Here is a 13,509-nt window from a genome sequence, read left to right on the forward strand (position 1 = left end):
ATGTCCTTGTCCCACTCCCCAGCATCCAACTCCTCACCAGTCAAGTTAGGTTCTTCTGTCCCAAGCAAGAGTCCCAACCCTGTTGGATTCCAGTATGTCCCTTTCCTTCTAACCAAAGCCTGGCCCGTGTGGAAGCCCCAGGCTGTGAAATCTGACCCCACTGACTCTGCCCACTTTTCCAGTGATTTGTCTCCATCGACCCTCCCCCGCTCACTCTGCCCTCCTGCCTCCCTCTACCCCTTCCTTCCTGGCCCCAGGGGAGGGTGGTGCCTAGCAAGCACTGTTCAGCCCCAGGGACACTGAGAGGCAGGGAAGAAGACAGGCCTCCGAGGGCCCCTGTCCCCTTCCTACTACCAGCCTGGCCATGGGTCAGGACCTCAAGCCCCAGTTTAGGGACAGTAATGTTGGGGATGGGAATTGTGAGAGCCCTGGCCACAGGCCAGGTTGTGGGGAGAGCCTAAGCCTGGGAATTTCCCGAGCTTCCGAGCAGACATTGTGCAATTCACCCTCTCCTCCCCAGACCACCCCACACGCCCAGAAGCTTCAGGCCCAGGATTCCACTCACAGTCTAAGAAATGCAGATATAAAGGCAGGAAAACTAGAAAAACATGGTGCTGGAGGGTGGGGTGGGAATCTTGTGTTTGTGCCTTTTGGGGCATTCACATCTCTAATATCCTAAACCTTGGTCGCAGTTTAGATAATGTGCCAAGTAAGTTACCATTGCTCTGCACGTTGCATTAAAATAATGAGATTGAAAAATATTTAGGCCAGGTGCGGTGGCTCACGCCTGTAATCCCAGCACTTTGGGAGGCTGAGGCAGGTGGCTCTCCTGAGGTCAGGAGTTCGAGACCAGCCTGGCCAACATGGTGAAACGCCATCTCTACTAAAAATACAAAAATTAGCTGGGCACGGTGGTGAGCGCCTGTAATCCCAGCTACTCAGGAGGCTGAGGCAGGAGAATTGCTTGAAGCTGGGAGAGGGAGGTTGCAGTAAGCCGAGATCGCAGCCATTGCACTCCAGCCTGGGCGATAGAGTGAGACTCCGTCTCAAAAAACAAAAAAAAGAAAAAGAAAAAGAAAATCCCAAACATGAAGGTATCTAAATAATTTTCTTTTTTTTTTTTTTTTTTTTTTTTTTTGAGACGGAGTCTCACTCTGTCACCCAGGCTGGAATGCAATGGCGTGATCTCGGCATGGTGAAACAGGGTTTCACCGTGTTGGTCAGGCTGGTTGCAAACTCCTGACCTCATGATCTGCCCACCTCAGCCTCCCAAAGTGCTGGGATTACAGGCATGAGCCACCGCACCCGGCCTTTTTTTTTTTTTTTTTTTTTTTTTTGAGACGGGCTCTTGCTCTGTTCCCTAGGCTGGAGTGGTGCAGTGGCACAATCTCAGCTCACTGCAACCTCCGCCTCCCAGGTTCAAGCAATTCTCCTGCCTCAGCCTCCTGAGTAGCTGCGACTACAGGCACCTGCTACCATACCCAGCTAATTTTTGTATTTTCAGTAGAGATGGGGTTTCATCATGTTGGTCAGGCTGGTCTTCAACTCCTGACCTCATGATCTGCCCACCTTGGCCTCCCAAAGTGCTGGGATTACAGGTGGGAGCCATTGCGCCCAGCCCATATTTGGGATTTTTAATGAAAACATTTTCTCCCCACAAAATTTCTGGGAATTTTACAGCCTTATCTGGGGAAAGATTTTTAAATCTACTTCTAGCTTTCAAAATTAGTAAGTTTGAGGTCGTACAAATGGCCTGAGGAAGTGGAAAATAGAAGTTTCCATAAGGAACTGGAATCAGAATTCCTGAGATCAGAATGCCAGGATCACTATCTCAGAATCTTGAGGGTATGGGTATGCCTGGAACTTGAGACTTGGGACTTTACAAATCTCCAAAACTCTAATCATTGGAGAGCTTCTTCAAAATGCAGTATTTCTACAGGCTTTCCTGTGTCTGGATTTCAAGGTTGCTTTGGAATCCACTCCTCAAATTTGCAGAGAGAAGGGTGCGCCTGGAGTCAGAATTCCAGACCCTGCTCCTCATAGTCTGGGAAACAATCAGTCCAGTCCCCAGGGGGAGATGCTGCTGGCTGCTGGGAGGGAAAGGGGATATTTGCAGGAAACTGTAGGGGGGAAATGGGCAGGTGTTGGTGCTAGGGGTGCCTCCAGGAAGGATGGGGAGGGAGGGGGAACGGAATGGGACAGGACATGATGGGGAGGGGGAGGGCACATGCACTACCAACCTGAAGGTGTGGCTGGGAGGATCACAAATAGAGGATTCTACTGGGGGTGGAAAGGCAATGATGGAAACACCAGGCTCACCAGGAGGAGAGCTGTTGGCCATGTTATCATTAGTAATCATCATCCCTGGTGTTTGGCAATTTAATAAAAGGCTTTCCTTAAGCATAACTACAATTGTCTTAGGATGAGGATAACTGCGCACAGTGGCCACAGGTGAAACTGGTGAGACACATGCATTTGGGGCTCTGTGGGGCCTGGGAGACAGTGTGGATTGTAGCAAAGCACATAGCATGTGGGGTCGAACAAATCTGCTTTTGCATCCTAGTTTTGTTGCTTAGTAGCCATGTGACCTTGGACAAATAACTTCTCTGTGCCTTGGTTGTTTGCATCTATAAAGTGGGGTTGGGGATGCCTACCTCATAGGGCTCCTGTGAAGATCAAATGAAACCGCACCTAAAATACACAGGGCCTGGCTCAAAAAGAGTGTTCAGGAAATATTAGCAGGTGTTCCTGATGTGGCCTGGAGTTGGGTGGGAGAGTATCTATGGCCCTGTGTCCTTCTGGAGCTTCCTTACTTAATTCCACCCCTGTCTTCCAAGCCTGTCCTACCCACCACCCAGCAGGAAACTCCACATCCCTTCATTCAGCCAGGGAACACCTAGCTGCCCTAGGTAAGGACTGTGGGGTCCCAGATATGAACAGGTTCTGATCGCTGTTCTGCAGGGAAGGGGAAAGCACAGGTGAACAGATATAAACAAGGGCCCAAACCCGGGAGGAGGCAGGCCATGGCAAGCTCCCCAGAAGCAGCACGATAGGCCTGGGGAGTCATATCAGGAATGTGGGACTCCCCCGTGCGTGCCCCCTGCTTCATGCCTCAGTTGCCCTTTTGCCTTCTTAGGGGTAGTGGTGGGGGTTTTGCAGAACAAAGTCTTGAGGAGAGCCTCTGTCCGCAGAGGGGAGACGAATAGGACACAGGCAGGTCTGGGAGTGTCTTGCAGAGCCGAGGGGGTGGGTAGCAGCTGGCCTGTGGAGAAAGCCAGTCCTAGTGACAGCCTTCCCTCCCTGACCAAGCCCCCTCTCCATTCCTAGGCATAGAAGGTCCTTCCTGACCCTGGCAACCCTCCCTGGGACAGACCTAGCTTGCTCTACTTCTGCAAGAGGAAAGCCGTTATCTGGGGCCAATGCGTCCCACTGGCTTGATTTCAAGAGTGGCAGGAGCCTGATGGAAGGGTCCTTGAGTGAATCCTCCCAGCCCCCCGAATGAGGCCAGGTAGATGCAGTCAGCTGGGCTATCCATGTCGCAGCCTGGCAGGAGGGAAGCAGGATCCTTTTCCTTTCTGGGGCCTGTGGGACCGTGGAGAACTGTGGCCAGAGCACCCACAGCAGCCTCATGCCTCCCTGCTGCTCTCTGCTCTCCCCACTGACACAGCTTCCCCCTGCTGCCTGGTTGGTCTTCAAAGTGTGGCACTGAGCAAGTGTCCCCTTCTGCAAGCCACAATGCCGACAGTATGGAGCCACGCCCCTCGCCCAGGCCTTTGCAGCCCTCCCACACCCCCTACAGACCTGCCCAGTTTCATCTCCCCCAGGCCTGAGCTGTTCCTGCACTTCTGTCTGACCTGTCCTGCCTTCCTTCCTCCCTACATCTCTACTGTCAAATTCTGTTGCATCTTCAAAGCTCACCTTCAAAGGTACCCAGAATGTGAACACTTCTCCCTGCCTCCACTGCCACCACTCTGGGCCAGCCAGGAGAATCGCTTGAACCCAGGAGGCAGAGGTTGCAGTGAGCCAAGATTGCGCTATTGCACTCCAGCCTGGGTGATAAGAGTGAAACTCCATCTCAAAAAAAAAAAAAAAGGAAACTGTTACTTAAGTCAGGAATGGATTACTTCTCTGCTCAAACTCCTCCAGCGAGTTCCCACCTCTCTCATGAAGTCCAAGTCCATTCGAAGAGTGGCTTCAGGGCCCTCTGTGACCTGCCCATCCTTACCACATCTTTTAGCACCCTTCAGCCTGTTCCTCTGCCTCAGCCACAGCTGGTGGCCTCTCCACGGTGCTTCAGTCCTAGCTGAGAAGTCTGGGCTAATTCTGTTTCTGCCGGTTGTAATCCCAGGCCTCAAATACACCAAGACAACCCTACCATCAGGCCTTTCTGTGGCTCCACATGGCTTGCTGCCTCACTTCCTTCAGGTCTCTGCTCAAATTTTGCCTTATTTGAGAGCCCTGCCCTGACCACCTCACATAAAAATAGCACCACCCTCACCCCTGCACCCTGTCCCCTCTCTGGCTTTATGTTCCCCCTAGTTCACATCACCATGGGACACACTAAATGTTGATTGTTTTTCTCCCCCAACCAGAATATGGCTACACAGGGGGAGAAACTTTGTTCAAGACTGTATCCCAGATTCCAGAACAGTGCCTGGCACCTAGGTGGCCTTTACTAAATGCCTCTGAATGATCCTTTTGTAATTCCTAAGTATGACTGGGTTTTCACACACATAGGTAAGATGCGCCTCCCTCAAACCTTGTGATGATGTCAGCACGGTATCCGTCTGATGTGAAAGAAAAAAAGTTTCTGAATGAATGCATGCGTGCATGAATAAATGAATGAAAAGCTTGGCTCAGGTGCCCTTTTCTCCATGAAGCCTGCCCGGCCTCCTCAGTCAAAATGAACCTCTGTCTCCAGACCGCCCCCAGCACTGTCTTCCCTCTTCGAGCTTCCCGTGCGCATTCTTGCTTGTACTGGAGTTAGGTGTTCACGGACCGGCCTTCCTGACTGCTCTCTGTGTTCCTAAGGGGCCTTGGGGCCGGGCACAGTGGCTCACACCTGTAATCCCAGCACTTTGGGAGGCCAAGGCAGGCGGATTTCTTGAGGCCAAGAGTTTGAGACCAGCCTGGTCAACATGGTGAAACCCCATCTCTACTAAAAGATACAAAAATTAACTGGGCATGGTCACGCACCCCTGTAATCCCAGCTACTCAGGAGGCTGAGGCAGGAGAATCGCTTCAAACTGGGAGGCAGAGGTTGCAGTGAGTGGAGATCGCGCCACTGCACTCCAGCCTGGACGACAGAGCAAGACTCTGTGTCAAAACAAACAATCAAGCAAAAACTAAGGGGCCTTGGAGCAGACCCGGCTCCACTAGAACCCTGTGTCCTTGGTGGCCCTCTGGGACCCTCAGGCCTAGCTCAGGGAGCTTGATCGAATCAGGAAGGCCTGGGATTGGGATGAGCGAGGAGAGAAGGAGAAAGCCACAAGAAACAAACCAAAACTAAACAAAGCCCAAAGCCCTTGGCGGGCAGGTGGCCTGGGATTACACACATGGAGACAGAACTAGCCAAGGCCTCCCAGCCAGGGCTGAGACCATGGAGAGGCCACCAGCTCTTACTGTGCTTCTGGTCCTAGCCAAGAGCCCTCAGCAGCCCCTCCCCTTCCGTCAGTGACAGATGGGCGTCCTCTGGAGAGGGCTGTGAAGTCTGGGGAAGAACCTGTCCTGGGATGGGCAGGGCGATGGCAGACCCTGACCTGGGGATCTCCTCTTTTGACCACGGAGCAGCCCTGTCCCTCTCCTGCACATGAGGAAGTCCCCATGCCCCCAGGCATGCTGGCAACTTCGGGAAACCCTTACCCTCAAGGGCTTTTTAGCTGTTTTGTTATCTTCTTCAGTTTCCTCAGTTTTGAGAATGCACAAAACATGGAGCTGCTCTCTGCATTCCTGAGGGGCCTCTAAGCAGACCTCGGGTCCCATAGAACCCTGTGTCCTGGTGGCCCTCCAGGTCCCTCAGCTCTCAGACAGGCACTTTCAGTTCTGTTTCATTAGGAGTGCCCTGTCGTTGGTGAGATGCAGAGCCTGGGCAGTCTGGGTCCTGAGGACATGAAGGGAGAAACCAGAACAGTCCCCGGCCAGGGCCCCACCAGCCTGAGCTTGCCTGTTGGGTCCCAGTGGAGTCTGGGGCCTTGTGGGATCGGAGGGCCATTTAAGGGGTGTAGGAGGAAGGGAGGAGTCAAGGCAGGTGACCCTGGCAATAGGGGCTTTCCAGATCATTCTGTGGGAGGCAGAGCCCCTGTTATGCTGCTCCCCTGCCCTCCACCCTCCTTCCTACTCCCCCTGGCCTGAGGCCGGCCCTGGGCCTAGCTGGGACAGAGGCTTGAAAACCTTCAGGCTTCTCTCAGGGCTGCCCAGGATGGTGAAATGGCCCCACGGAGGAGAGAAGAGCTTCATTGTGTGTTTTCCACTGTGTGCCAGAGGGAGGGGCATCTGGGGGGGCAGTGGCTCACTGTCCCCAGCTGTCCCACATTGCCTCCCACGGGGCTGGAGGCTCACATGCAGATACCAGAGACACCAACTGCTGGCTCACTGAGGCAAGGAGTGGAAGGTGCACTTTGACCCTACACTGGAGGTGCTGGTGCTGTCTGCAGCTGTAACCCCACAGGGAGGGTCCCTTGGGGCAGCTGCCACTTGCCCAGGCTGGCTGCTCCCCATCTTGCAGAATGGTTTTTCTGCCTCCCACCTAAGTCCCAGAGGACCAATTGGGAAATTTTATTTTCTTTTTGGTGAGGTGATGATGGGTAGTTCCTGTCCCCAGAACTGCTGAATCAAAATCTAGGAAGAGGGAGGAGGAGAAGAAGGTCAGAATCTTTTTGTTTAACCAGCACCCCCAGATCATTCTAATATAGGTGGGCCAAGGCCCATCTTAGAGAAGCACTGTCCTGGATCCCAGCTTGCTGACTGTGCCTGGGAAGCCCATGGAGAGAGCGTGAACCCACATCTGGGCCTAGGGCATCAGTATTTTCTTGTGAGTCACATGAACTTACTGGACCAGCCTGCAAGGGAGCACTCAGTTTGACAGAAAGGGAAACTGAGGTTAGGGGAGTGAGTTCCTGCTTCTTGCCTCCAGCAACAGAAGAAGCCGTATCTCTGGTAGTGGCTTAAGAAACCAGGGGCCATAACATGGGGCAGTGACATCCTGGGAAGGTGGGGTGGGGGATTGGAGACAGAAGGGCACAGGTTCCAGCCGGACATGGTGGCTGATGCCTGTAATCCAAGCACTTTGGGAGGCCGAGGCAGGTGGATCACCTGAGGTCAGGAATTCAAGACCAGCCTGGCCAACATAGTGAAACCCATCTCTACTAAAAATGCAAAAAATGTGGTAGTGGGCACCTGTAATCCCAGCTACTTCGGGAGGCTGAGGCAGAAGAATCGCTTGAACCCGGGAGGCGGTGGTTGCAGTGAGCTGAGATCATGCCATTGCACTCCAGCCTGGGCAACAAGAGCGAAGCTCTGTCTCAAAAAAAAAAACCCAAAACAAATATACAGGATTGTTTTGCATGCTTTTTATTTTTATTTTTATTTATTTATTTTTTTTTATTTTAGAGGGAGTCTTGCTCTGTCACCCAGGCTGGAGCGCAGTGGCACAATCTTGGCTCACTGCAACCTCTGCCTGCCGGGTTCAAGCAGTTCTGCCTCAGTCTCCCAAGTAGCTGGAATTACAGGCATGCACCACCATGCCCGGCTAATTTTTGTATTTTTAGTAGAGACGGGGTTTCACCATATTGGTCAGACTGGTCTCCAACTCCTGACCTCAGGTGATCCACCCACCTCGGCCTCCCAAAGCACTGGGATTACAGGCGTGAGCCACCGCGCCCAGCCATGCTTTTGTATTTTTAATGAATATAGTCATATTGTTTTCTCTGTGGTATGTCTCAGCATAACAATACGTGCTTGAGCTTTGTGAATGTTGAAACCTGTTGCTCTAGATCATGTGTTTCCCTTGCTGTGCAGTTTTCCAAGGTCTGAGTATGTTGGGATTTATTTGTACATTTTGCTGGTGGCAGTCATTTAGGGGGTTTCCGCCCTTTCACTCTTGGGAGCACGGGATTATCACTGGGCGGTACAGGAGGGGAGGAGGCAGTGCCTGCTGTGGTCTCAGTTTCCAGAAGGCCTGACTGGAAGTTGGACATTTGCTAATAAGCAGTGAGGAGCCACTGAAGACTTTTGAGCAGGAGCAAGCCTCAGCAAAATGCGGCGCTTTAGGAACTTCTTTTTGCCAGTGCTTTGCAGTTTGGGTTGGAGGTAGAGAGCTGGGGGACAGAGGCTCTTGTAAGGCCCTAGGTGAGTTTCCAGGGCCTGTTCCCACAGGTGAGGCTGTGCTGGGGGCAGTGGAAGGCAAAATTGAGAGGGATCCTGTTTTGGTTGCATATGCCAGGGAGAGGGCTAAATGCAACTGCGAGGACAGGGGGCCTTTCCCAGAAAGAGAAGAAGCAGGATGGGGAGCTGACCATGGGGACTGTCACTCACCAATTCTGCAGGCAGATGGAGGGAGAGCCTAAGCTAAGTGGCTTAGAGAGTCCTGTGGAAGCCCTTGGCAGGGCAGGGCACAGGGCTGGGGAGAGCCACTAGGTCCTCAGGCTGCTCTCCCCTTCCCTTCCTCCTTCCCCATCTCAGCCCTGCCTTCTCCTGCTTTGCCCAAAGATCAAGACCTCAGGCCAGCAAGGACTGCAACCTGTCCCTAGCCCACATCCAAGCCAGGCACAGGTGTCCTATCCCCCTGCCACCCCACCCTCTTCACCTTCAGCACCCCCTCTATCCAGGCCCCTGTCTCTCTCCCACCTGGATGACTCGGTACCTCCTGCCCCTTTTCTCCACTCAGCAGCCCAGTGAGCTCTCAGAAAGGGAGTCTGATCCTGTGCATCCTGTTCTAACAACCACCAGCCATTTTCCACTCTCTGCATGGCCTGGCCCCTGCCCACCTCACCAACCCCTTCTCCAGCACTGTTGGCCCCTCCAGCCCTGCCCAAAGACTCCGAGGCCTCCTGACAATTCCTAAAATTCCACACTCCTCCTGCCTTGGTGCCACATCACCCAGAACCGTCCATGCCGCTGGCTCGGTCTTGCAGTTTCCAGCACGAATGTCACCCTCTGGGGACGAGGCCTTCCCTGGGCACCCTGTCTACAGTAGGGCCTCTTCCCTTCCGGCCACTCTTTTCCACCCCCAGCCATAGTTACTGGCAGTTTGCTGACTAATCCGGTTTCTGGTTTAATGTCTGTTGGCCCTCCCTTTCCCCACATTACAAGCTCCCCGAAAGCAGGACCCCTTCTGCCTTGTTTCTGCTGTCTCCACTGTGTCCATCATGCACAGTATTTGCCAGATACAGCGAGTGACAGGGAGGGGCCTTGTTTACTGCGGCTTCTTGGTGCAGAGTCCCTGCCCGCACAGATCTGTCCTTTCTTAGGGACTGAACCTGGGAATATGTAATCAGCATTTAGTAAGGGGAGGCGGGGAGCTTATCACCCCTCCCAGATGTGCATGACCCTGCTCTAGCAGCTGGGAGGACTTCCTGGCTGAATTTGGGAAGGAAACAACAGTTGCTAAACATCTTCCACTTGCCAGGCTCTCGGCTGAGTGCTTTACATTAGTTTTCTTATTTTAGGCACTTAATCTTCACACAGTCCTTCGGGGTAAGTCACAGCATTGCCATGTTATAGATGAGGAACCTCATCTGTGAAACTCATGACTTGCCCAAGGTCACAGAGTCAACAGGGGCCAGGCTATGATGGGAGCCCAGATCTTTCTGTTGCCAGAGCCTCTGTTCTTTCCATAAGCCCATGTAGCGAGAAATGAAGACAGGAATGGGACTCAGGCATCGGTGCAAGGTGGTGTCTGTCAGAGGAAAGGGTGATTTTATTTAATTTTATTTTTTAACTTTTCATTTTGGGCCAGGCGCCGTGGCTCACACCTATAATCCCAACACTTTGGGAGGCCAAGGCGGGTGGATCACCTGAAGTCAGGAGTTCCAGACCAGCCTGGCCAACATGGTGAAACCCTGTCTCTACTAAAAATACAAAAATTAGCCGGGCGTGGTGGCGGGCACCTGTAATAGCAGCTTCTAAGGATGCTGAGGCAGGAGAATTGCTTAAACCCGGGAGATGGAGGTTGCAGTGAGCCGAGATCATGCCACTGCACTCCTGCCTGGGTGACAGAGCAAGTCTCAGTCTAAAAACAAACAAACACAACTTTTCATTTTGAAATGATTTCAGACTTGTCAAAATAGTATATAGCATTCCCATATGCCTCTCGCCCCTGAATACTACCGTCTTTCATAATCGCAGTACAGTCATCAAAACCAAGAAATTAACATCAATACTATCCTATGAAGTACTCTCAGAGCTTACTCAAATTCACTATTTTTCCCCGCTGTTGCCCTTTCTCTGATCTAGAATCCAGTCCAGAATCCCACGTTGCATTTATCTCCTGGTCTCCTCCAGTCTGGGACAGTTTCTCAGTCTATCTTTCATCTTGTCAATACATTTGAAGAGTAGAGCCTGGGCAACATTTGAAGAGTAGAGCCTGGGCAATCATCTCTACTAAAAATTTAAAAAACTAGCTGGCATGGTGGCACGCACCTGTAGTCCCAACTACTCAGGAGGCTGAGGTGGGAGGATCGCTTGAGCCCAGGACATTAAGGCTGCAGTGAGCTATGGATCACATCACCGCACTCTTGACCTGGGCGACAGAGCAAGACCCAAAAAAAGAATTATGGATTTGCATTTTTGGCACAAATACCACAGAAGTGATCTTATGCCCTCCTCGGTGCATCATACCAAGAGGCAAATGATGTCTATATATTGTTACTGGTGAGATTAACTTTGATCACTGGCTTAAGGTGGAGTCAGCCAGGTTTCTATGGCCTTTATAATTAGTGGTTATTTTGTGAAGGAGATACTTTGAGATTATGCAAATATCCTCTTTCTCATCATACTTGGGTGATTTGACTGGGGTCTCCAGGTGTTAAGAGTGTGCTCTTGTGTGTTAGAAACTCTCGGTGTTAGCCTGGGAGCGAATCAAGACATCTTCTCTTCAAAAAAATAATGAAAATAATTAGCTGGGCATGTCTGCTCATGCCTGTAGTCCCAGCTACTCAGGATACTGAGGTGGAAAATCGCTTGAACCCCAGCGTTTCAGGCTTCAGTGAGCTGTGACTGAGCCACCACACTCCAGCCTGGCTGACAGAGCAAGATCTCATCTCTTTAAAAAATAAATAAATAAATATAAATATAAATAAAAAAGGGCTGGGCGCGGTGGCTCACGCCAGTAATCCCAGCACTTTGGGAGACTGAGGCAGGCAGATCACCTGAGGTCGGGAGCTCTAGACCAGCCTGATCAACATGGAGAAACCCTATCTCTACTAAAAATACAAAATTAGCCGGGCGTGGTGTCGCATGCCTGTAATCCCAGCTACTTGGGAGGCTGAGGCAGGAGAATTGCTTGAACCTGGGAGGTGGAGGTTGCGGTGAGCCAAGATCACGCCATTGCACTCCAGCCCAGGCAACAAGAGTGAAACTCCATCTGGAAAAAAAAAAATGTTAATTGTCCTGTCTGTCCTACTAGATAGAACCTTCACAAGGACAGTGAGTTTGCCTTGCTCAGTGTGTGTTCAGTGCCTGGCCAATAGCAAGGATTCAGTAAATATTGTTGAAGAAATGAAAATGTAAGTTGGCCAAATCTAATTTAGAAATAAAACCAAAAAAAAGAAGGCCTACAAAAAAGGAACATAAAGACAAATAAAGGTTGGCAAAGCCCTTCAACCATGTGCCCAGATTGCCAATCAATATAAACCCATGGGTACATAGAGCAGACAGTGCAGTGATTAAACTTTACCTAAATCATTTCTACAAATTGCCATGGAAACCTGCTTGGTTTTGACCCAACTGCTTGCAGACAAATCAGCTAGCTCTCACCTTAGGGGTCTGAAGAGCGGCTGCCCCTGCTCCCACATACACAGTCAATCCTTGTAGAGACTTAGGGTCAGCCAGGCGTGGTGGCTCATGTCTGTAATCCCAGCACTTTGGGAGGCCAAGGCAGGTGGATCATGAGGTCAAGAGATTGAGACCATCTTGGCCAACATGGTGAAACCCCGTCTCTACTAAAAGTACAAAAATTAGCCGGGCGTGGTGGTGGGTGCCTGTAATCCCAGCTACTCGGGAGGCTGAGGCAAGAGAATCACTTGAACCCGGGAGGCAGAGGTTGCAGTGAGCCAAGATCGTGCCACTGCACTCCAGCATGGTGACAGAGTGAGACTCCATCTCAAAAAAAAAAAAAAAAAAAAAAAAAGTTTGGAAAAAATAGCCATTAAAAGTACTAAAATATGAAGCTTTTTTTCTTCTACAATCTCTATTTTGACCTGTGATGTTTTTAATTTGCTATTTAATGTCATTCTAAGTAAGAAGCGTTTAAATTATTAGCAGGAATTTTACCATTTGCTTAATATTGTGCAATGCCTGTTTTAAATACAAATATAAGAACATTTAACTCCTGTAGAATCACAGAAACTACATAATTAATATTTCTTAGCTTATACATGGATGTGTATTTAGTTCTTACCAGGACAGGGTCTCCTCTGTCACTCAGACTGGAGTGCAGTGGTGCAAACATGGCTCACTGCAGCCTTGACCTCCTGGGTTCAGGTGATCCTCCCACCACAGCCTCCCAAGTAGCTGGGACCACAAGTGCATGCCACCATGCCTGCCTAATTTTTGCATTTTTAGTAGAGACGGTCTCGCCATGTTGCCCAGTCTGGTCTCAAAATCCTGGGCTCAAGCACTTCTTCCATCACCACCTCCCAAAGTGCTGGGATTACAGGAGTGAGTCACCACACCTGGCCTTCAATTCTTTTTTTTTTTTTTTTTTTTTCAGACAGAGTTTCACTCTTGTTGCCCAGGCTGGAGTACAATGGTGTGATCTTCTTGGCTCACTGCAACCTCCGCCTCCCAGGTTCAAGCGATTCTCCTGCCTCAGCCTCCCAAGTAGCTGGGATTACAGGCGCCCACCACCACACCCTGTTAATTTTTGTATTTTTAGCAGAGATGGGGTTTCACCATGTTGGCCAGGCTCGTCTCCAATTCCTGACCTCAAGTGATCTACCAGCCTCTGCCTTCCAAAGAGCTGGGATTACAGGTGTGTGCCACTGCACCCAGCCTTCAATTCTCTTTTTTTTTTTTTTTTTTTTTGAGATGGAGTCTCACTCTGTCGCCCAGGCTGGAGTGCAGTGGTGAGATCTCGGCTTACTACAACCTCAGCCTCCCAAGTAGCTAGGATTACAGGCACCTGCCACCACACCCAGCTAATTTTTGTAGTTTTAGTAGAGATGGGGTTTCACCATCTTGGCCAGGCTGGTCTTGAACTCCTGACCATGTGATCCACCTGCCTTGGCCTCCCAAAGTTCTGAGATTACAGGCATGAGCCACCGCGCCCGGCCTTCAATTCTTAATACGTGC

The 13,509-nt window shown here is 50.9% G+C and overlaps 1 protein-coding gene and 1 non-coding gene across 5 annotated transcripts in view; both read left to right on the forward strand.

Moving 5' to 3' along the window:
• The window catches only part of PNKD (PNKD metallo-beta-lactamase domain containing), a 76,328-nt gene that overhangs the window by 53,380 nt on the left and 9,439 nt on the right, over positions 1-13,509 (forward strand). The gene's annotated exons all lie outside the window — the stretch shown is intronic.
• On the forward strand, positions 4,693-4,793 carry LOC112208527 (small nucleolar RNA U13). Its single transcript, XR_002943002.1, has one exon. It is a non-coding gene; the product is annotated as a small nucleolar RNA U13 (small nucleolar RNA).

This window comes from Pan troglodytes, chromosome 13 (assembly GCF_028858775.2).
Source record: "Pan troglodytes isolate AG18354 chromosome 13, NHGRI_mPanTro3-v2.0_pri, whole genome shotgun sequence".
NCBI classification, from domain to species: domain Eukaryota; kingdom Metazoa; phylum Chordata; class Mammalia; order Primates; family Hominidae; genus Pan; species Pan troglodytes.